Raw genomic sequence first — 21,730 nt, 5'->3', positions numbered from 1 at the left:
CATCGTGCTGGGGATTGCGAGGTTTCTCACGGGCCCACTTTCGGAGCTTTACTAGAATATTAGTGGCTTACTCGTGTGGAAGCTTTCAGTAAAAACTGATACGCCCATGGCCGCGGCAACGGCTGCGAGTGGACACGGATGAAGTCACTCACAACACAGCCAATGACTTGCGTACTTGAACACGCCGCTGAAAACGACGTAACTGATAGCACAGTCAACAGAGAGCCCTCGTGACACCGATGCCGAACGGTTTTTCATTTCGCTTAGCAACATACAGCTTTAGCTGCAAAACTCACTTTATATGTACACCAATCACGTATATGACATCACAATACAAGATCACCTGCGCTGCCCGTCCATCTGTATGCCAATCTTGCCTACTTTTACACCAGTTAGCATATTATACGGAGGCATTATGGACCTTAGGACTTAGGCTCACCGACACGTTGTCATTCACTGATTGATTGATTGATTGATATGTTGGGTCTAACGCCTCAAACCACTGTATGATTCTGAGAGACGCTGTAGTGGAGCGCTCCGCAAATTTTCACCCCCTGGGGTTCTTTAACTTGCACGAAAATGTGCGCACACGGGCCTTTAACATTTTCGGCTCCACCGGAAATTTAGCCGCCACAGCAGGGATTCGATATCACAACCTGTGGATTAACAACCGAGTACCTAAGCTACTAAACTAACGCGGTGAGCCTCTCGTCATCATTCACTCTGTGAATGTGCAGATATTTTAAATAACAAATATGGATTCACTGCAGCTAAATAAATTGATTTTTCACATTTTACATCAGCTGTCATAGCAAATTGTCTCACTAGAGAGGCTTACATATTTTACCATCACTTCTTTTTTCAACCACTATCTGCTTAAATTAGAATTTTCAGGGGTGTTTTCCCCAAATAAGTTTTATTCTTTTTTACCACGAAAGTGTTTTATTCAGGTGTCCGCTACGGCTCCACTGAGACTGGCACTCCATCAAGATGGGGTGCCACCATGCCAATCTGGTATGATGCCAAGTTCTTCGCATCTGTCTGTTAATATACCGCTATCAAAAGCTCGGTTGTAGAAAGACGCTACCCAAGGGTAATGTCGATAAAGAACAAATTGAATATACGTAACATATTTTGTTCAGAAGGGTACCTTAATGATCAGGCACGAAAGAATCGGAAATGTGTATCCAGGTGTCACAAAATATAGGTTTCGCATTGAGAGAGTAATTGCATCAGTCTAACCACTTACAAAGGGCCCAGCCATATTTATTCATATTCATCAGCCCCTGCATCAGTTAATCAAAGAGTTGGGTACCTTAAAATCTTGCTTTTATTAGTAGCCCCAAGAGAGATAGCACCCAAGTGGCGCCAACGCTGTGCAAGCTGAACGCATTGAACATATGCTGGTCTGATTGATTACATTGAGTAAACTCTCGCTCATTTCACAAAAGACACCATTAGAAAGACATAGACGAGAGACGTGGCGAAAATATGACGCAGAATTGTTCTCCACACAGTAGTAGGTTCCACACTTGCGGTTTTCCTGGTATAACCAAAGACAAAAAAAAACTGTTGTCAAAACTGCTCCTTGACAGAGCTGGCCAGTGTTTCATGCACATCTGCCGCAAGAAGAGGCTACGCGGTACATTGTAATTCAGCGAACATTGTGCAAGGGTGTCACCCGAAACATTTTTTCTGAATCTTGTCAGGATGCATTACATCTTCTCTGTAGGAATTTCCACAATTGTTCATAATTATATCACCTGCGGGCTTATAGACACTCGCTGGTGAGAATCAGCACGCCGAAGAAGCGATGTGCGATCTTATTATAACCTTGATTGGGAAACCACTAGTGGAGAAAAACTATGATTTTTTTCGGTAGTGGGACGAGAGCGAAACAATGAATGAATTTTCGTTCTTTGTCGTTGTCTCTATATTTGTGCACTGGAATAATAAAGACAATCTAAAGAAGACAGACCATATGCACATCGAAAAATTATGCCACCAGGTAAACACCTATTAAAACCAACAGAAAGCCCTGCCACGGTGGTCTAGTGGCTAAGGTTCTCGGCTGCTGACACGCAAGTCGCGGGTTCCAATCCCGGCTTCGGCGGCTGCATTTCCGATGGAGGCGGAGATGTTGTAGGCCCGTGTGCTCAGATTTGGGTGCATGTTAAAGAACCCCAGGTGGTCGAAATTTCCGGAGCCCTCCACTACGGCATCTCTCATATTCATATCGTGGTTTTGGGACGTTAAACCACACATATCATCAAAACCAAGAGAAAAGTGCTGGGTGAGCTTTTTTGCTTTTTGTTAAATTAAAGAAGTAGAAGAAAAAAATATGATCCTCAATGGCATAAAATACTGAAGATTGTGCTCGAACTCAAGTGTACTGCGCTAACACGAAGTAAGCATTGCTTTAGTCTATAATCAAACCATTAAACCTTCCATTGATTTCCACGAGAGTTAGGTCAAGTAAGTTAGCGCCCTGCTAACTTCCTTAGCGTATTCTCACATTCTCAGTGATGCTTTGGCGCTTTATGCAGGTAGCTGCTTTTCCTGTTTGCTATACGCAAGACACTCGCAAGGTGCAAATCCTTCAATAGGCAAAACTGTCTAAATAAAGCGTACGTGCGGATAATCTGCATGTAATCATGCTGTCAAGCATCTTTCGATAAATCATAAATATCCTCAGATATTCAATAGGTCAATCTATCAATCAATGAATCAATCAATCAAACAATCAAACTAAAGTTTATTTCACACCGAATGGTTATATCGTTAGAAACATATGGAATAGGGTCCCAGGGTCATAAAACTGCATGAGGATTTTCAACACATAAATATTAGGTAAAAATTACCAAAGGAGCACAAAATAGGAAAAAAGTAAGTCATCTAAAAATTTATCAGTTGCCTTGTTGATGTTCCCATGTAACACTGTAGGTTATAGTAGTGTACGCATTTTCAGTATACGGAATGACTTTATGAAAGAAAGGTGCTCCAGGCGAAATTGAAAGCTTGGAAAATTGGTCAGGGTAAACGGCAGCTATAAATGAAAGTGCGCCAACTAATAAGACATACAAATTTTGTGGACGATAAAATAATAAGAAAAAGTTCAAAATGATGTGCTATTTGAAGTGTGCTGAACAACCAAAAAATGCGTTTAGAAAGCCGCTTTTGAAAAGCCCGCCATTCAAAAGTATGAGTTCACCCAGCCGATTCACGATCGGTCAGTGACCTGCTTTCTCCGAGCTCGCGTTCTCGTTTTCTTCAAGTGAATCGGTGTAACAATAGCGACGCAGTCCAGGCGTCGGTGGTATAGTGGTTAGCATAGCTGCCTTCCAAGCAGTTGACCCGGGTTCGATTCCCGGCCGACGCACGTTCTTTTTACTCGAACGTTCGCCTTGAGTTCTCTATAGTTTTTTTTATTCGACAACGTTATTTCGCATTTCACACTTACAACATGACTAAGACCTGGAGCTCCCATGGGTGCTTCACAAAGTGAATGATTGAAGTGAACGAGTGATTCACAAAGTGAATGAGGGAATGAACGAAGAAAAATTCTGGGACCAACGCCACTTTCTTTGCATTCCTTTTTTTTCACGCAAATCTTCACGGGGAATATTAGGCTTGTTCACCTGCCTTCAAACATAAGAAAAACGCGGTCATGCGAATTCGACATCAAATTGCTACTTTGAATCACTTCAGAGGCCAGGATGTTCTTAGATGCTGAAATTTCAGGCATTAAGTAGGCGTGTTTCAGGCGCAGAATACCCTGGCAAAAAAAAAAATTATGCTTCGAACATCGTCAATATTGCCATTCACGCTCTCCTTGCAACTCATCTTTTGCAACCGGCACGTTATACATATAAGCACTTTCTTATATAGGCACCGTTACAGATATCAGCATTGCTTGAAAAACTTTAGGAATATTTTAGAATCTTCTCATAAGCTCCAGCTCGCTGAACGAACAGTTCGTAATGTCAGGAGTTTTTCGTCCCAGAAAAGAGATGTGACTATGAGAGAAGGCGTAGTGGAGATATCCGACAATATCAATCCCCTAATACTATTTAAGGTGCACTTTTACATCGCAAAATACACGAGCATCTACCATTTCGCCCTCAAGAAAAGAAACTGCCACCGCCGCAATTAAAGTAACCCGTGACCTGTGAGTCAGCAGTCCTGCAAAGTACCCTCTTTTACAATGAGGCGGACCCAAAGCGTAGAGTTTATTCAGGAACTCACGTGGCCACCAGCAATTAGGCTCGAGTATATCATGTCGCACATATAATTGTAAAGCGTCGTCTTGCCGTGAATCAGATGATTAATGACCAGTGCTGAGTGTCCCGCTATAATTGTGTATGTCATGTGGCCCGGCAGATTTTTCTTCAGGCAATGCTGTTACAGACACGCGAGACTTGCACGCGTCGCATGGCTGTTTGGGCATGGATGGCTGCTATGAGTGAAGCCGACGATTGGGCTAAGGTCGTCCGCTCGTGCTCCGTTAAGGCGTAGCCCATATTTTGCTTCACCTATTTCCAAGCGCACCGGTTGAGCTAGAATAACGCGTTGCAGAAGATAACTTCATTTTACCTGCTCCAGACAGACCCAACAACCGCCGAAGAAGAGCGATCCTAGAGGACAGTGGTAGCGAGAAAACACGTGCTCATATTGCCTTTAGTGAGTGTTACCATGGCGCAATAGATAGCCCGTCCGGCCTCTGTTGTGTGGGTGTTCGACGAGGGCTGGTCTCTCGCTGTCAGACCTAATAGAGCTTGCGGTGGCTGGTATGTGGTGTTCGTATTGGACTACCGTTGCTGCAAGGTACGCTGCATCATGGTTGCCTCACAAATGAACTAGGCGACTGTTGTCGGTGGATTGCGTACGAGTCCAGCGAAAAGCTTTTCTTTTACTCCATGCTTCAAATGCGACACCTTATTTTCCTCCTACATGACAGGGTCCACGCACCTGAACAGCCGAAGCGTGCCCCAAACAAACGTGTAAACTTGTTCGGTGGGCCACTGGTTCCTGCAGAATATGGCTTGTTCAGCCCTCGCCTTTCTTTTGATGTTGCGGTAGGCGTCGCGAAGCTTCCGGCTAAACTCTTGTTATGTCGCAAAGTATCTCTTGTGGTTCTCGTACTTTGTGTTCGCAGAATCGACCAAATAGAAGTAAACGTGACGCAGCTTGCGAACTTTGTCCCATTCGTGGATACTGGTAACCCGATCAAAGTGGTCAATTCTGTAATCAACAGCCTCGAAGATGTCCCCATGGAGCGGTATTGGTGTCCGTGGCGCATGAAAAACGTACACGAAAAGAGAACCAAGAACATCGCTGGTTTGAACTACCTGGCTTGTCCTCTGAGTTGTCATCTTTCTGGGTGTCGACGCCAAGAGACCGAATTCGGGGGGTAACTCACGCATGTGCCGACTTCTTCTTGCTCTGAGAGATGTAGCTGTCTAGAAGGTGCTAAGGCTAACACAGCCAAAGTGCACTTTCCCGTACCTAAGTACACGTAGTATACAGAAATGTCACGAGCAAAACAAGACCGACAGCCAGGACTTCGCAAGAATCACCACATTTGCTAGTTTATTTGTTTGTTTGTTGCCTGTGAGCATTGGCACACTAAAAAGAAGGAAGCGCCTGAACTTTGTGGCACACCTCACACAGGGGAATTGGCCGAAAACCGGGTAGTTCTGAGGAGAGGCTGTTAATTTGTAAGCTCACGTCTTTCGAACTAGTGAAAGTTATGAAGAGAAAAAATTAAATATGAGAAATGGCAATAAAAAATACGAATGTAGAAAAGGAAACAGGTAGTTTAAGCAACAATAAATAAATGAATGAATAAACCAATTAGGAAAAAATATGATTTTAGGAATAATATTATGTTCCACAGTCTGAATCTCTTTGAATCTTTAGTAAACTCCTGCAAGGCATCGGTAACTTTCCCGTCACTGAATCCTAGGGACAAAGCCTCCAAAAAAGTACATTTGGAGTGTCTCTAATCTCACTATACTCTGTTTCACCACATAATTCAGCATTACCAAAACTACGAGGTACAAGAAAGTCAGACGTATGCGCAGTGAAACATAGTCCCAGATATAAGTGCCCTGAATTGGTCAGAGTTGTGTAAACATGGCTTTTGTTTGGTGCGTGTGGCACCTAATTGGTACGCAATATGTTTATTCATCGCATTTATTTCCTACGCGTGTAGTAACTTGCGTCACTTACCAGCGGTAACTGTAGTTACGAATCAACATGGCAGCACCCATGCAGAAGCGACCACCCACGTCGATCTGAACTTGCTCCTGCTGAAGACTCACAACGCTTACAGCAACAAATAAAGGGTGAAATCAGCCATCGATTAGTTTCATCTCACTCTGACGATGAATCATCAGGTTTCTTCGTTATTAGCGAGGTATGCTGCTTGCGTAGGCCTATCCAATAAGCCTAACGTACCGGTGCCAGGGCTTGGGCTGTGTCACCAGACCAAGAACGCTGCATTTCCAAATATCAGACATGCAACCTCGCACAGCATTCCACGTGCGTTGGGTGGTCCTTTAGTGAAACAATATATATATATATATATATAAATCGCCATGGTGGATACTGGAAAACATGGTGGGAGTAGTGGAAATAATAGTGGGCATGGTGGAAATTATGATGGCTATGGTGGGACGTAGTGGAAAATATGGTGGTTATGCTGGGACATACTGGGTGGTATGGTGTACAGCTGTTGGGTAAAGTGGAAATGACGGTGGAAAGCAGAGGCTAGATAGTAGGCAATAATGGGACACTCTGCCCACCATTGCGATAATGCTGGGAAGCCCTAAGCATATGGTGGGTGGTGCTTATTATGGTGGGCTACATGGTGTACCAAGTTGAGAAACTCTTCCCAACATTGCGATAATGCTGGGAAGCACTAAGCAGATGATGGGTGCTGCTTGTTATGGTGGGCCACACGGTGTACCAAGCTGAGAAGCTCTGCCCACCATATGCGATAATGCTGAGAAGCAGTAAGCAGATGATGGGTGGGCTTATAATGGCGTGCAGTTTACATAGTGTACAAAGCTGGGTTCTGTACACTACATGTTCTACCACCATGATTTCCACCAAAGGTTAGGCCTACTGACCAAGCCCGTACAATTGTGTTATCCGTGCTTCCGGGTTTCAGAATACATAATTACGACGATTAAGTATGACGATACAGCGCAGCCATATGGCATCAATTAACCTAAATGAAGCATTTTTCATTGTGTATGGTGTCCGCTCAAGAAGCAACAAACATCGATGCGACGCGATTAAAGCACTCCCAGAGAACGTAATTAATCTCCCCGACAGCCGCCGGTCACACTCGCCGGCACTTCTCTAGCTTTTGTACGAGAACTCAGACGTGGCAATTCGTGTGCTTGGTGAACCAATATGATAGCGTAATGTTTCCGGCACACTGCATTCGTTTTGGCCAAGCCGTTATGTAGTTGTTACTTTAGCGAAAGAGCTACAGCATTGCGCTGGCGCGACCGTCCTCTACATTGCGCGAAAAGCATCCCAATACTCAATCAAATAAATTAGGCGGGCGTATCTATAGAATGAGCCTAGAAGCGTCATAAAGCGTGAACAGATGTCGCCCTATAGAACGAGCGCGAAACGGATATCAAACTTGGCAGACCCCGCCGGTAAACTGTCGCTGCTCCCCAGTACACTTGGTTTTTTTTCATGAAGTTGTGAATTGCAAAAAATAGCACTAGTGTCATTAACATAGTGGCAATCGTTACAGGCCGCAGTTGCTTGTGTTTAATAAATGTGCAATATTTAGTAGCAGGTGTAGATCTTGTCTATGTTGTGTACACGACAAACATAACCAAGTTGAACCTTAAGTTTGTATGGCAACTAAGTATTTAACACGCAATCGACGTCATCTTGGTGTGGTGCAGTGGTTAGCGTCATCGGATAGGAATCCGCAGGTTGCACGTTCGATCCTCCATGGCGGCTTTTTTTTTTTACGGGACGGGTGTTTTTTTATACCGTTTTTATAAAATCCTTTTTATTTTTTGTGGCAGCTCGCCACGGTGATTCTGACGTCATTTCGCGCTCAAGTGTTGCCAGCACTGCAGCACCCACCATACCCACCATGCGCCATGGTGGGCGTTTCCCACCATTCACCCACTACATAATCCACTATAATGGTGAGTGGTGGTTTCCACCATGCCCACCATTCGTTTTTTTCCGATAGTATAGAAATGAATCATTACAGCGAGAAACCGGAAGGAACGTGTCGTGAAAGAAGCAGTCGTGACAGAGCCACTAACCGCATCGGAAAGCCATAAAGTGAAGTTGTCCGTCGGCAGGAGCATATACTGAAATTCTGTAGAGCCAGAAATCATATTGTTAATAAGCCAAACTTTCTGATGTTGAAGGCTTGCTTGACAGTTTATTTATTTTTAAGTTAATAAAACACCCATGTTGAAATCAATGAAAGTGCAAGGAGAACTCAGTGAGCAGATGCCGTGAAGACGGTTAGCAGATGACATGGCGCGGATGAATACATGTAGAGGGGCTAATCGCCTTTCCTGTTGCTGGGGGCCCTGTAGCCTCCACAGTGCTGAAGGAAATTTCTAAAACAGAGTATAGAAGGAAGATGGCCTCTAATGTAATTTATCGCTATGTGGTGTATCTTTTACAATATATCAGATAATGGTCTGTTGTCTGAGGCACTACACCAAACCAACAATTAGGAAAGTAGACAGACCACCTCTGTGTAAATAAAAAACAGCATCAGGATTTTGAAACCACAGCCGCGACTTCAACTGCACGCATGTGACATATTTAACTATTCTAACAATGGTTTAGGTGTTGAATTTTCAAGGTGCTTAATATGTACGGCTAACAAAATTCTTCGCACATTATTTGCCTCGTATGTCTAGCCCAATATTCTCGTACTATGTGAACTACGGGGCCATTCAACGATGACTTAGCTAACGCATCAAGCCATTTCATCGAGGAAAAGTCTGTTATACTTTGGTACCCAAACCAATTCAAGCAAGAGTATATACAGTGTAACTAATGGCTTGAAAGTACTCAAAACTTAGAAATTTTTCTTTGCAGTGAGAGAAGAACACACCGACAGCGAATCAGTTAAAATTATGGCTGAACTAGTTGATGCTGGTAGTTTGCGGAGAGCTAACGTGATCGCAAAAACTGTAACAAAGTGGGTTCAAAATCAGGAATTCGTAGAAAAAATTACCGATCTAAAACCAGAGCAACAAAACCATTTTCTTCTTAACAGTTGAAACGTGTAAGTGCCACAGAAGCTCGTTCCTAAATGGCGGCCTGCGTCAATATGCACAAAAATGCATCTGCTTTGATTCGAAGTTTACTTGAAAAAATACCTTCCCCAAGCGTTATGTCATGAAAGAACAACGGTAACGCACATAATAAAGCCTGGTAGAAGGGTAAATTAGCAACAAGGCGTTAAAAAATTCGAGTAGATAGACCAGGCTTCAAAACACACAAATTGCGTAACGTGAGGCTCATCACATGCTTCCAACCCATCAGCGCGCGAATCAATTAAATCCTGCCATGTTAGTCGAGTGGCTAAAGCTATCGTCTGCTATCCCGCATGCCGCCGGGTAAAATCGCGGTGGCGTCGATCACGTTTTCGATGGAAGTGAAAATGCGTGAGGCCTGTTTGTTTAGAGTTAGGTGCGCGTTAAAAAATTCCAGGCGATCGAAATTTCTGACACTCTCAACAGCGGCGTCTCTCCTAATCACATGTTGGTTTTGAGACGTTAACCCCCAACTACTAATAATATAATCCGAAATAATTATTAGAATACTACGTATGGTTCAGTTGTTCTTCGCGAAAACATGACGAAGACGTATGATGCGCAGAGCATGCTGCTGCTCGTAAAAATAGTTTCATCGGCTATGTTCTACACACAATAGTAGGTTTCACACATGGAGTTTTTTTGGTACAAGAAACTGCAAAAACACCTGATGTCGAAACGGCTCCACGACGCAGTTGACCAGGCTTTGGTCCAAATCTGCGGCATGAAAAAGTGACGCCGTACATCGTAATGCAGTGAACATTGTTCATGGGTGTCACGCAAACAAATTTGGGGAGCCATTGAAGATGCTTGAAGCCTTTCGTGAAGATTTCGCTTTTTTTCATCTTTTGACAAGCGGGTTTTTAAATACTGAGGGATGATTCATGGTGACAAAGAAGGAATGCGCATTTTTATACTAACAGTCATTGATAAACTGCTCGCGAAGGCATTCTATGAAATCTTTAGGTTCCGTAACAAAGTTGAGGCAGTCTATGAATACTCGTTGTATCCTGTTATAAATAGAACTATGCTTAGCTAACGAACAACGGGAGCTCAGCTGACAAATTCAGAGAGAACCATTGGATAAGGAATTTGGTCAGTATTCCTGAGTTACAGCAGTAACGCGATAGAAAGTAGTGATGATAATCGATGGCATAAACTGCCGCAGATAGAATTCAAAATCAATCGTTCGGCATGAAAATGCTGTCAATAATGTTTTAGTGTGTATTTAAAGTGATAAAACTCACCGTTGCCTTACATCACGAAGTTGGATCAAGTAACTTGGTGTCCTTCGATGTTTATTACCGTATTTGCCCACTCAATGTGATGTTTAAATGAAGCTATTCGAATGTAGCTTCTTCACCTTTTTTCTATACGTATCAGGCTCGCTAGGTGCCAAACCTGAAAGTGGCAAGAATTAAAGTGCAGTCCTATAGAGGGTGCCAAAGTGCGTAGCATTTATCTGTATTCATTCATTTGTTAATTTACTCATTATATTTTAAACCTACGCAAATAAAGCTCTAGGTGCTTGTTACGTACATTACAATTAGAAATTAACGTTGGAAAACTATGCAAAAAGAAAATCTTTCTAACGAAAGTGAAAGTTTCGAACGCTGGTGAGTGTATGTACTTACATTTAAAGAAAGAGCAAAACGTAATAACACACGCCCTAAGTTCGCAGCAAATAGATATATAGAAGAAACGTTCTGAAAATGCACTGTCATTTTAAACGTGTTGAACAACTGCAAATTGCGTGAAGATAGCCGCTTTTAAAAAGCCCGCCATTCGTACCCCAGCCCACGTGGCCCAGCCGGTTACGCTCGGTCAGTCACCTGCTCCCCCCAGGATCGCAGGCTTGTTTCTTCGCCGCGGATGCGTTCAAAGCTAGCGATGACGTGACTACCGCTGTGTGGCGTCGGTGGTATAGTGGTTAGCATAGCTGCCTTCCAAGCAGTTGATCCGGGTTCGATTCCCGGCCGACGCAGTAATTTTTTCCCCTTTATTTGCCGCGAGCTCCCTATAAGTTTTTGTTTCATTTCACGATGTTTTTTAATTTTGAGGTTTGACCAGAAGCTATAGATTCAATGTTTTTTTCATGAAATAAATTATTCAAATAATGAATGAATGAAGGAATGAGTGAATATTCGACGCCCACTGCTACCTTTTAGCACCTTATTATTTTAAGTGGTTTTATTCTGATGGACACCGAGAATATAGGGCTGCTTTGTCGGTTGTCAAACGCATGAAAAACGTGGTCACGTGAAACTGGCGTTGTATATACTGCTACTTTGAATGTCATCAGAGGCCAGATGTTATTGGAGGTCGGGTTATTAGGCATTAAACAGGCACCTTTCAGACACAATTTACGCAAGCAAAAGAATGCTTTATGCCTCTAACATGAAAAATAATTCCACGTGTGCTTTCTTCACTGCTTTTCTTTTCGTAGACGGTCCTTTACGCATGTAAAGACTGACTTGTGCAATCCGCGCCTGAATCTCTGGGAACGTTTAAGATTGCTTTAGAGTTATCTCGCAAGCTTGAACTCGCAAACACGACGAGTTCATAATAATATCAGGGGCTTTACAACTCAGACCCGCGATATGGTTACGAGAGACTCCGTTGTGGAGGGCTCCGGGAATTTTCGACAATTTGTTCTTCTTCAACGTGCACTGCCTTCGCTCAGTACGCGGGTAACTGCGACTTTGCCTCCTTGGAAAGGCGACCGCTGTGGCTGCGATGTAAATCCTTGGCTTTCGGGTGAGCAGTCGAGCAGCTTACTTTCTTTTCCATCGAGTGGAACACGAAACGTTGAGTTTATTCGGGAACTCACACAGCCACCAGCAATAAGGCTCTTAGGTTGAACGCCACATGTATAAAACTTCTTGAAATAAATCTGTACTTTTTTCTGATCGTTGGGATAATGTGACATGTGTATTACACATTTTGTATCTGATTTCTCTGTGCCATATCATACCAAAAATTTCTTTGCATACTGCGATTGCTTTAGGCTGTTATAATCATATTTTTATATGTTCGCGTGTGCTATTACAGATATGCCATAAACTATAACAATTTTTGTATATACTTTGAAAACAATAATTAGCCGAGATGCGAGTTTTTTCAGCATATAAGCCCCCAAAACTCCACCGCCCCAATTATTTACTGCCTGGTAGCCGAGTGAGCTCGGCACACGTCGTCGTAAAACGCACCTTGCTTAATGACAGAGTTTGGGAACTACATGACCATGTTAAACTCCTCACAGAGTTTCAGGTCAGGGGGATAAACAACAAGAGGGAAGGCAGGGAGGTTAACCAGGCACATGCCCGGTTTGGTACCCTAAGCGGGGGGAATGGAAAGGGGGCATAAAGATGAGAGAGAGAGAGGAAAGAGAAGAGAAAGAGAGAGAGAGAAAAAAAAGAAGGATTGTCAGTCAATCGGCTGGCGCGTATGCAGCGGTGGCACTACACAAAAGTTAAAGGTGGTCACATAGGCCTGTAGTCCTCAAAAAGCACAAGACAGCTTTGACTGCTTTTTGAGCCGACGAAAGGCGATGACGGTGTTCCAGTAGCATCTGCACAGAGAGTGGCCGATCGTCCAATTGTCGCAATGCGTCCGAAAGCTTCTGTCTTTCAGAGGCAAATCGAGGGCAATGGTATATCAGATGGTCGATGTCTTCTTTGGTGCAGCAGACGTCGCATTCCGCATTGTCGGTCAATCCGGTGATGGTTGTATATGCTTTTGTGAAGGCAACCCCCAACCAAAGGCAACAATGAATTGAAGGTTCACGTCGACGAAGTCCGGATGGAGGTCGAAGTTCCAGTCGAGGGTTTATTTGGTATAATCTCGTATGTCTTATGCTTGGGGTGTTCCACTCCTGCAGACTCAGACTACGTGCCAGGTGACGAAGTTGCTTTGCAGCGTCAGTCCTTGACAAATGAATCGGGAGGGTGTATTCTTCTTGGTGCGATGTGCGAGCCGCGTTGTCTGCGGAATCATTGCCACTGATCCCACAATGGCCAGAAGCCACTGAAACTTGACCTCGTGGCCTGTTTCTGTGACGTTGTGAACAAGCTTGACAACTTCGTAAGTTGATTGTTCATGGCAACCTCGTCAAAGAACTGACTGCATGCTCTGTAGGGCTGGTTTAGAGTCGGAAAACACAGCCCATTTACTCGGTCGTTGGGATTTAATGTACTCTAGGGCGCCACGCGAAGCCGCAAGTTCTGCCGCTGTGGACGTAGTGTCATGTGACAGTTTGATTCGCAGAGTGATTCCTCTAGCTGGAACCACCACCGCACCACCAGAACCAGACGCTGTGGTTGAACCATCGGTGTATATGTGCACGTGGTTGTTGTACATTTCGTGCAGATGGCTCAAGCTCAATTGTTTTAGGGCTAGTAAGGCAAATTTGATTTTTTTCTTTATTCCTGGAATTGAAACACGTACTTGTGAAAGTGTCAGGCACCACGGAGGATACACCAGTTTCTCAGCACGCGTAAAACCTGACGTAAACGACGCACGATGAGCACGGACAATTGCACTAAATTTCGTGCGGGGCCTCTCAGTAGCGAGGGTTGCCAAGTGGTGGGAAGGATTCCTAGCATATTGCTTGAGGTACGTACGCATCGTTTCAATAGTGATGTGCGTCATGATCGAGTAGTCCTGTGCAATGGCAATTGTTTTAGCTGTCGATGCGCAGCGGGGTAAACCAAGGCATATCCTAAGCGCTTGGGCTTGAATATTTTGAATTGTGCGCAGGTTCGTTTTTCACGTGTTAGATATAACAGGTAGGCTACACAACAGGAATCCAGTAAATATTACGTTGTACAGCTGTAACATAGACTCGACAGACATTCCTCAACTTTTCCCAGCAAGAAACCTGAATAGGTGACAAATGGCAGCCAGCCGCTTTTTCACGTAGTTTACGTCGGGTGTCCAAGACAGGTTTCGGTTGATTATGACTCCCAAGAACCTGTGACTCCGGCTGCATAAAACCAACTGCCCGTTAATTGATATGCCGTAAGCGGACATTGGTTTTCTGGTGAAAGCCACGACTGCACACTTCTCACTTGCGATTTCGAGCCCTTGTTCGCGTAGGTGGTGCGATGTCACTGATGCTGCCTTCTGAAGTCGAGCGCGAAGTTGAAGTCGAGTCACACCTGATGTCCACACACAGATGTCATTAGCATAAATGGAAAGTCGTACACTGCTTGGTTGCTTGCCAACTAGTTCAATGAGTATTAGGTTGAACAGCGTCTGGCTTAGCACTCCGCCTTGTGGGACTCCTCGGATGCAGTAATACTCAGGTGTCGGGCCATTCTCTGTCTGCACGTGAAATGATCTATTCTGTAGGTAGCTCTGAACCCACGTGTATATCCTGCCACCGAGTCCCACTCCTTCTAGTGCGCTGAGAATGGTTTCGTTGGTGTCATTGTCGTATGCCCCTTTAACGGCAAGAAACAGAGCAGCAGATAACCGTTTGCAGGCCTTCTGGTGTTCTACATATGTCACCAAATCAACTACATTCTCAATTGACGAGCGGCCTCGTCGGAACCCGGGCATGACATCTGTTCAGTGGTTACAAACTCTCTATGTAGGATTTAAAAACCCCTTTTTGATCGTGACCTGTGTGCGTGCGTGCGCACGTGTGTATGTGTCTGAGTACCTGTACTGGCACCTGTTTGACATGTTTTAAACCTCCTGTTTCTCAATACTAGTTCAGTATTGAGAAAATGGAGAAACTCTTACTCCTATCGGTTTGTAGAATGCGTCACCCATGCGAACTGAAGCACCCGTCTATATGATCGTGCGTGTTAATGCTACTGAGCACACTTTTCCAGACTGTATTTGCCGCAGTGCGTTTCCGGTGTATATACGAAAAAACAAATGAAACGCAAGAACTGGACATTCTCAATATATTGTATTGTTGCTCACAATACTAAAATATAAATGTCGAGAACTGGGAAACCTCTCAGCCTTGCGTAAAAGCACCACATAGCCTACATATATACACTAACAGAAAGGCAGTGTTCCTTGGGTGTTAAGCTGCTGCAAACAAGAGAACATAGTTACAACACAGCTGGCAGATATGCTCTTATATAATACACAGACTACGCTCAGATGTTTTTATTTTCTTCAGACGAAACCTCACGTAAAAGATATGGAGGCGCTACATTGAGAGAAGATGAAGGAGCCCTGCAGTGAGCCTAACACACTGCAGTTTGTCAAATTATTTTGCTCGGCTATGTTCTTAACAAAATCTTAGGCTCCCCACCTGTCATTTGTCAGTACAACAATAGAGAAAAACAAATGATGTCGTAACTTTTCTATGGCGCAGCTGGGCAGGCTCAAGTCCACATCTGCTACAAGAAGTGACTACGCGGTACATTGTAATTCAGTGAGCATTCTTTGCGGGTGTCATTCGCAAAAATTTTTATAAATGTAGTCCGGATGCCTTCCTGTTTTCTGGAAACCAGTTTTGCTATTCGGATTCTTATAACCTATGCGTTTAAAAGCACGGAGACTTTCTAATATGTCGTCAAAAGCAATACATTACTTTGATAAACCTACATTTTAGGAGCTTCTACGAAAGACATGGTATAATTTCTTATTTGGTGTTGGGATAGTCAGTCAGTTCACTTACTGTCCCCTTTTTTTTCTTCAGCATAACAATTCTGCGTCTTAATTAACGACAACTTCATCGAGGATGGTCAGATTTGCGTGAAAAATATTTTTACCAGCTTAAGACCCCTAAGTCTTTAATTAAATCCATGGAAAGCAGCAGCAGAAAGGCCGTGTATTTCAATGACATTCTAACAGAACCGAAAGCAATATTGCTTTATGATGTAACATGCTGCAGGCAGAAATCAAACTCCAGCCTTCAGCATTAACCTAGAGTAGCTAATAATAACTATTGATTAAGCGCGCAATCAAACCATTAAATCTTTTCGTTGCTTTGCGTCACACAGTTGATTGAATGAAGAAAGAATTGTAAATTGAAAGGCTTGTTTTTGTTTTGAGGCACAAAAGTATTAGAACAAACAGATGATGACACCGTGTTAAGTATAATAAATTTTGTTAATATAAAGTGTAAAGTAAATGCGATGAAAGCAAAATTTAAAAAAAGAGATAAATTTCTTTTGTTTTCTTTATTCTCAATACAATACCGCTACTACTAATAGTAATCTAAAATAAAATAGTTCATTGAAGTAACTTAGCGTCACTAAACTAGTATAACGCATATTCACCTTCCTGGTGGTGTTCTTGTGACGCTCTAGGAACGTTATTCGCAAACATTTGGACAGCACCAATGAAGTTGGGCACAAAAAATGGAAGTGACGAGGAGATGTTAAAATGGTGGCAGTGTGCCCAGAATGTTTGCTCATTCATTTATTCTTTCACTAATATTTTATTGTGTCCAAGCAAAGTGCATGCTAGGTTTGTACTGTCGAAGTGAAAATAAAGTCGTGAAATGAAAGACAAATAAAACACTTATAGGAAGACTGAAAGTTGCAAAAGCTGACGACTCTAAACAGTAACATTTCACGGAAGAACAAAAAGTAATGAGACATTCCGCTTTTGTCGACAATGAATTAACAAGAACAACAAAAATTAAAGCCTTGACAGCATAATGCTATTTCAAATGTGTTCACCAACCACGGAATGCAATGCGTGGAGCAAGCCATCTTTTAAAAAGCACGCTGCTTGGACGTGAATGTTTAGTGGAGCGGGTTCATGCCCGGTGAACGACCTGGTCACTCCTCGCCCGCCAGCTGCTTGCTGTTTTGTAGACTGATGTCCTCGATAGGTCAAAAACACCAACAATTCAAACGCACCGCGTGCGGCGTCGGTGGTATAGACAATAAAGAGAAGAAAAAAAATTGCCCGCAGCTTCCCTCGGGGGTACACTGAGGAGGATGCGGAGCATATAATTGGTTAACGGGGTGTTAAAGTGCGACTTACTTGGGTCGATGGCTAAATTGGTTAATGTGGTTGTGAAATGGGGTGTTAAATTGCGACTTACTTGGGTCGCTGGCTAAATTGGTTAACGTGGTTGTAGGAGGGGTGTTAAATGAGTGAACACGTACGACACGTATGCGAAAGGGCGGTGTTTATTTATTGCGACGAACTTTGAGCACGATGGCTTTTTGGTCGGTAAAGTGAAGAGTGAGTGGAACGGGTTGCCACCTCGGACGTCGACGCGCCGTACAAACCAACCGACGAGCGGCAACTGAGCGAGCGAGCACCGACCTGGAGTATATATACAGCGCGACGGCGCATGCACTGTCAGCTGTCGAATGTTCGAGAAGGGGGAGAAGCGCAACGGCGCATGCGCGCGCGTCAGCTGCCGATGTTCTCGAAGCGCGACGGCACATGCGCGCGCGTCAGCTGCCGATGTTCTCGAAGCGTGACAGCGCATGCGCGCTACATTATACAGCTAGCGAATGTTCGTGAAGAGGAGAAGCGCACGCGGTGTGTAGAGGAGGAAGGGTGCACAGATGGTGGAGGAGTGAAGCGCGCGCGGTGTGCAGAGGAGGAAGGGATGCCCAGATGGTGGAAGAAGGAGGAGGAAGCTTGCGGACGGCGCCGCACTACAAGCTTAGAGTATTAGATGCTCCGCATCTAAAAGAGGCGTCGGCGGTATAGTCATTCTGCTTCTGGTCACCGACGCGTGTGGACGCAGGATGGCAGGCTCGTCAAGAGCTGTTACAGCGGTCGACGTTGGCCGCGGTTTCTCGTGCACAACACTTCTCAAGGACTACCGTTTAATTCTGCCACCACTGCCCACAGGAGAAGGACTCAGACTCCCGTTGGTTCTGCACTGCGACATCGCAGCGCGTCCGTATGGGATTAATGACTTCCGAAAGCCGCTTAAGGAACTAAGCATCATTCAAGAGGTAAGCGGCATAGGAGCGTATCAGATGTCGCACGTCTGGCTTCTTAACATGAAGACAGATGAAGCCAAGAAGACACTTCTGGATGCTGGCCTACTCTCCGTGAAAGACCAACCCTGCGTCGTCCTCGACCCAGAAAGGCAAGAGGTGCGTTTCAAGTTGCATTGGGTAGCCTTTGACGTCAACGCAGAGACTGTGCGGCGTGCATTCCGGGAGTACGGTGAAGTTAAAGAAGTTATCAGCGACAAGTGGAGAGACGAAGACTTCGAAGGAGTTTAGTCAACCACAAGATTCGTTCGGCTACTACTTAAAGAAGGCGCTACTACGGATCGCATACCCCCACCAGATGCGTCTCGGGAGCGGCATGGCACTGGTGGTCGTGCCAGGAAGAGCACCGCTGTGCCTGCGTTGCCGGAACACGGGACACATTCGTCGCGACTGCAGGGTGCCCAGGTGCGCTGGTTGTCGCGCTTTTGGGCATGATCAGGCGGACTGTACTCGTTCCTATGCCAGTGCAGCAAGTCGACCAACAAATGCTGACCACAGTGAATTGCTCATGGATGAAGAGGAAGCAGAGAGGGCCGCGGCGTCGAAGGCAGGAGTGCAGGCGTCTCATGCAGTGGCGACCAGCGAGAGAAAGATGGAGACACCTAAGCAAGACACAGATGAAAATACGGTTATGGGCACTCCAACGGAACGGCGTTCGACTCAAATGGAAACGCAGCACAAGGCTGAACCAGTCATCGGGTCCGACGCTACTTTGGACATGGATACAGTTGAAACTACGCCAGTAAAGCGACGCCTCAATGAGGGAGACACGGCGTCCCAGCAGCGTCTGACCCAGGAAGATCAAGGGCGCTGGCGAGTGGCTGGCTCTAAAAAGTCTCGGGGTGCTGGCCGCCTGCGTTCGTCGTCGCTTTCACGCGGCGGCGACGGGACGACGCCTTGAGCGTCGGCCGAACAGTGGTTTAGGTGTTGGTAAGGTAAGCGTCTTTCGCTCGGCTTTCTGTCATCACGATGGCAACGATTAGATTGGCGACACTAAATGTACGTGGGCTTTCTGCCAAACGGCGGCCACACAGCTTTACGCCTGATTATAGAACAAGATATAGACATTGTCGCTGTACAGAAAACTAAAGTAGAGAGTGAAGAGCACGCTGAGCGAATGGTGCAGAATTTCACGAGACTGTTTGATCCGTGCGTTTGTCACGCGGTGGGTACATGGGCAGGTTGCCTCTTGTTAACTCGGCAGAGCCTCAATGCGAAAGTAGAGTCTGTAACTACATGCGAGGCGGGTCGTTTTATTACATGTGATTTATCCTTACCACTATACCACCGACGCCTGGACTGCGTCGCTATTGTTACCCCGATTCACTTGAAGAAAACGAGAACGCGAGCTCGGAGAAAGCAGGTCACTGACCGATTGTGAACCGGCTAGGCGAACTCATACTTTCGAATGGCGGGCTTTTCAAAAGCGGCTTTCTACACGCATTTTTTGGCTGTTCAGCACAGTTCAAATAGCACATCATTTTGAACTTTTTCTTATTATTTCGTCGTCCACAAAATTTCTATGCCTTATTAGCTTGCACTCTTTCATTTATAGCTGCCGTTTACACTGACCAGTTTTCCAAGCTTTCAATTTCGCCAGGAGCACCTTTCTTTCATAAAGTCATTCCGTATACTCAAAATGCGTACACTACTAATACGTACAGTGTTACATGGGAACATCAACAAGGCCATTGATAAATTTTTAGATGACTCACTTTTTTCTATTTTGTGCTTCTTCGGTAATTTTTACCTAATAATCATATTAAGAAAATCCTGATGCAGTTTTATGACCTTGGGACCCTATTCCATGTGTTTCTAACGATATAACCATTCAGTGTAAAAAAAACTTTAGTTTGATTGTTTGATTGATTCATTCATTGATTGATAGACTGAACGATTAAATAACTGAAGATATTTATGAATTATCGAAATATGCTTGACAGCATGATTACATGCAGATTATCCGCACGCACGCTTTATTTAGACAGTTTCGACTATTGAAGGATTTGCACCTTGCGTGTGTCTTGCGTATAGCAAACAGGAAAAGCAGCTACCTGCATAAAGCGCCAAAGCATCACTGAGAATGTGAGAATACGCTATGGATGTTAGCAGGGCGCTTACTTACTTGAACTAACTCTCGTGGAAATCAATGGAAGGTTCAATAGTTTGATTATAGACTAAAGCAATGCTTACTTCGTGTTAGCGCAGTATACTTGTGTTCGAGCACAATCTTCAGTATGTTATGCCATTGAGGATCATATTTTTTTCTTCTATTCTTTAATTTAACAAAAAGCAAAAAGCTTACCCAGCACTTTTCTCTTGGTTTTGATGATATGTGTGGTTTAACGTCCCAAAACCACGATATGATTATGAGAGACGCCGTAGTGAAGGGCTCCGGAAATTTCGACCATCTGGGGTTCTTTAACATGCACCCAAATCTGAGCACACGGGCCTACAACATCTCCGCCTCCATCGGAAATGCAGTCGCCGCAGCCGGGATTGGAACCCGCGACCTGTGGGTCAGCAGCCGAGAACCTTAGCCACTAGACCACCGTGGCGGGGCTTTCTGTTGGTTTTAATAGGTGTTTACTTGCTGGGCATAACTTTTCGATGTGCATATGGTATGTCTTCCTTAGATTGTCTTTATTTATTCCAGTGCACAAATTTAGAGATAACGACAAAGAACGAAAATTCATTCAATGTTTCGCTCTCGTCATACTACAAAAAAAATCATAGTTTTTCTCCACTAGTGGTTTCCCAATCAAGGTTATAATAAAATTGCACATCGCTTCTTCGGCATGCTGGTTCTCACCAGCGAGTGTTTATAAGCCCGCAGGTGACATAATTATGAAGAATTATGAAAATTCCTAAAGAGAAGACCTAAAGCATCCTGACCAGATTCAGAAAAACTGTTTCGGGTGACACTCATGCACAATGTTCGCTGAATTACAATGTACCGCATAGCCTCTTCTTGCGACAGATGTGCATGAAACACTGGCCAGCTCTGTCAAGGAGCAGTTTTGATAACAGTTTTTTTTTTGTCTTTTGTTGTACCGGGAAAACCGCAGGTGTGAAACCTACTACTGTGTGGAGAAATATTCTGCGTCATATTATCGCCACGTCTCTCGTCTATGTCTTTCTAATGGTGTCTTTTGTGAAATGAGCGAGAGTTTACTCAATTTAATCGATCAGACTAGCATAAGTTCATTGCGTTCAGCTTGCACAGCGTTGGCGCCACTTGGGTGCTATCTCTCTTGGGGCTACTAATAAAAGCAAAATTTTAAGGTACCCAACTCTTTGATTAACTGATTCAGGGGCTGATGAATATGAATAAATATGGCTTGGCCCTTTGTAAGTGATTAGAAAGATGCAATTACTCTCTCAATGCGAAACCTATATTTTGTGACACCTGATTACACATTTCCGATTCTTTCGCGCCTGATCATTAGGGTACCCTTTCTG

General features: G+C 44.3%; 2 non-coding genes across 2 annotated transcripts; both read left to right on the top strand.

Moving 5' to 3' along the window:
* The first annotated feature begins 3,307 nt into the window (after positions 1-3,307).
* Positions 3,308-3,379, top strand: TRNAG-UCC (transfer RNA glycine (anticodon UCC)). Its single transcript has one exon. It is a non-coding gene; the product is annotated as a tRNA-Gly (tRNA).
* A 7,859-nt stretch (positions 3,380-11,238) lies between these two features.
* Positions 11,239-11,310, top strand: TRNAG-UCC (transfer RNA glycine (anticodon UCC)). Its single transcript has one exon. It is a non-coding gene; the product is annotated as a tRNA-Gly (tRNA).
* The last annotated feature ends 10,420 nt before the right edge of the window (positions 11,311-21,730 follow it).

Source organism: Rhipicephalus microplus, chromosome 8 (assembly GCF_043290135.1).
Source record: "Rhipicephalus microplus isolate Deutch F79 chromosome 8, USDA_Rmic, whole genome shotgun sequence".
Lineage (NCBI taxonomy): Eukaryota > Metazoa > Arthropoda > Arachnida > Ixodida > Ixodidae > Rhipicephalus > Rhipicephalus microplus.
This window is presented reverse-complemented; position numbering and strand designations above follow the sequence as displayed.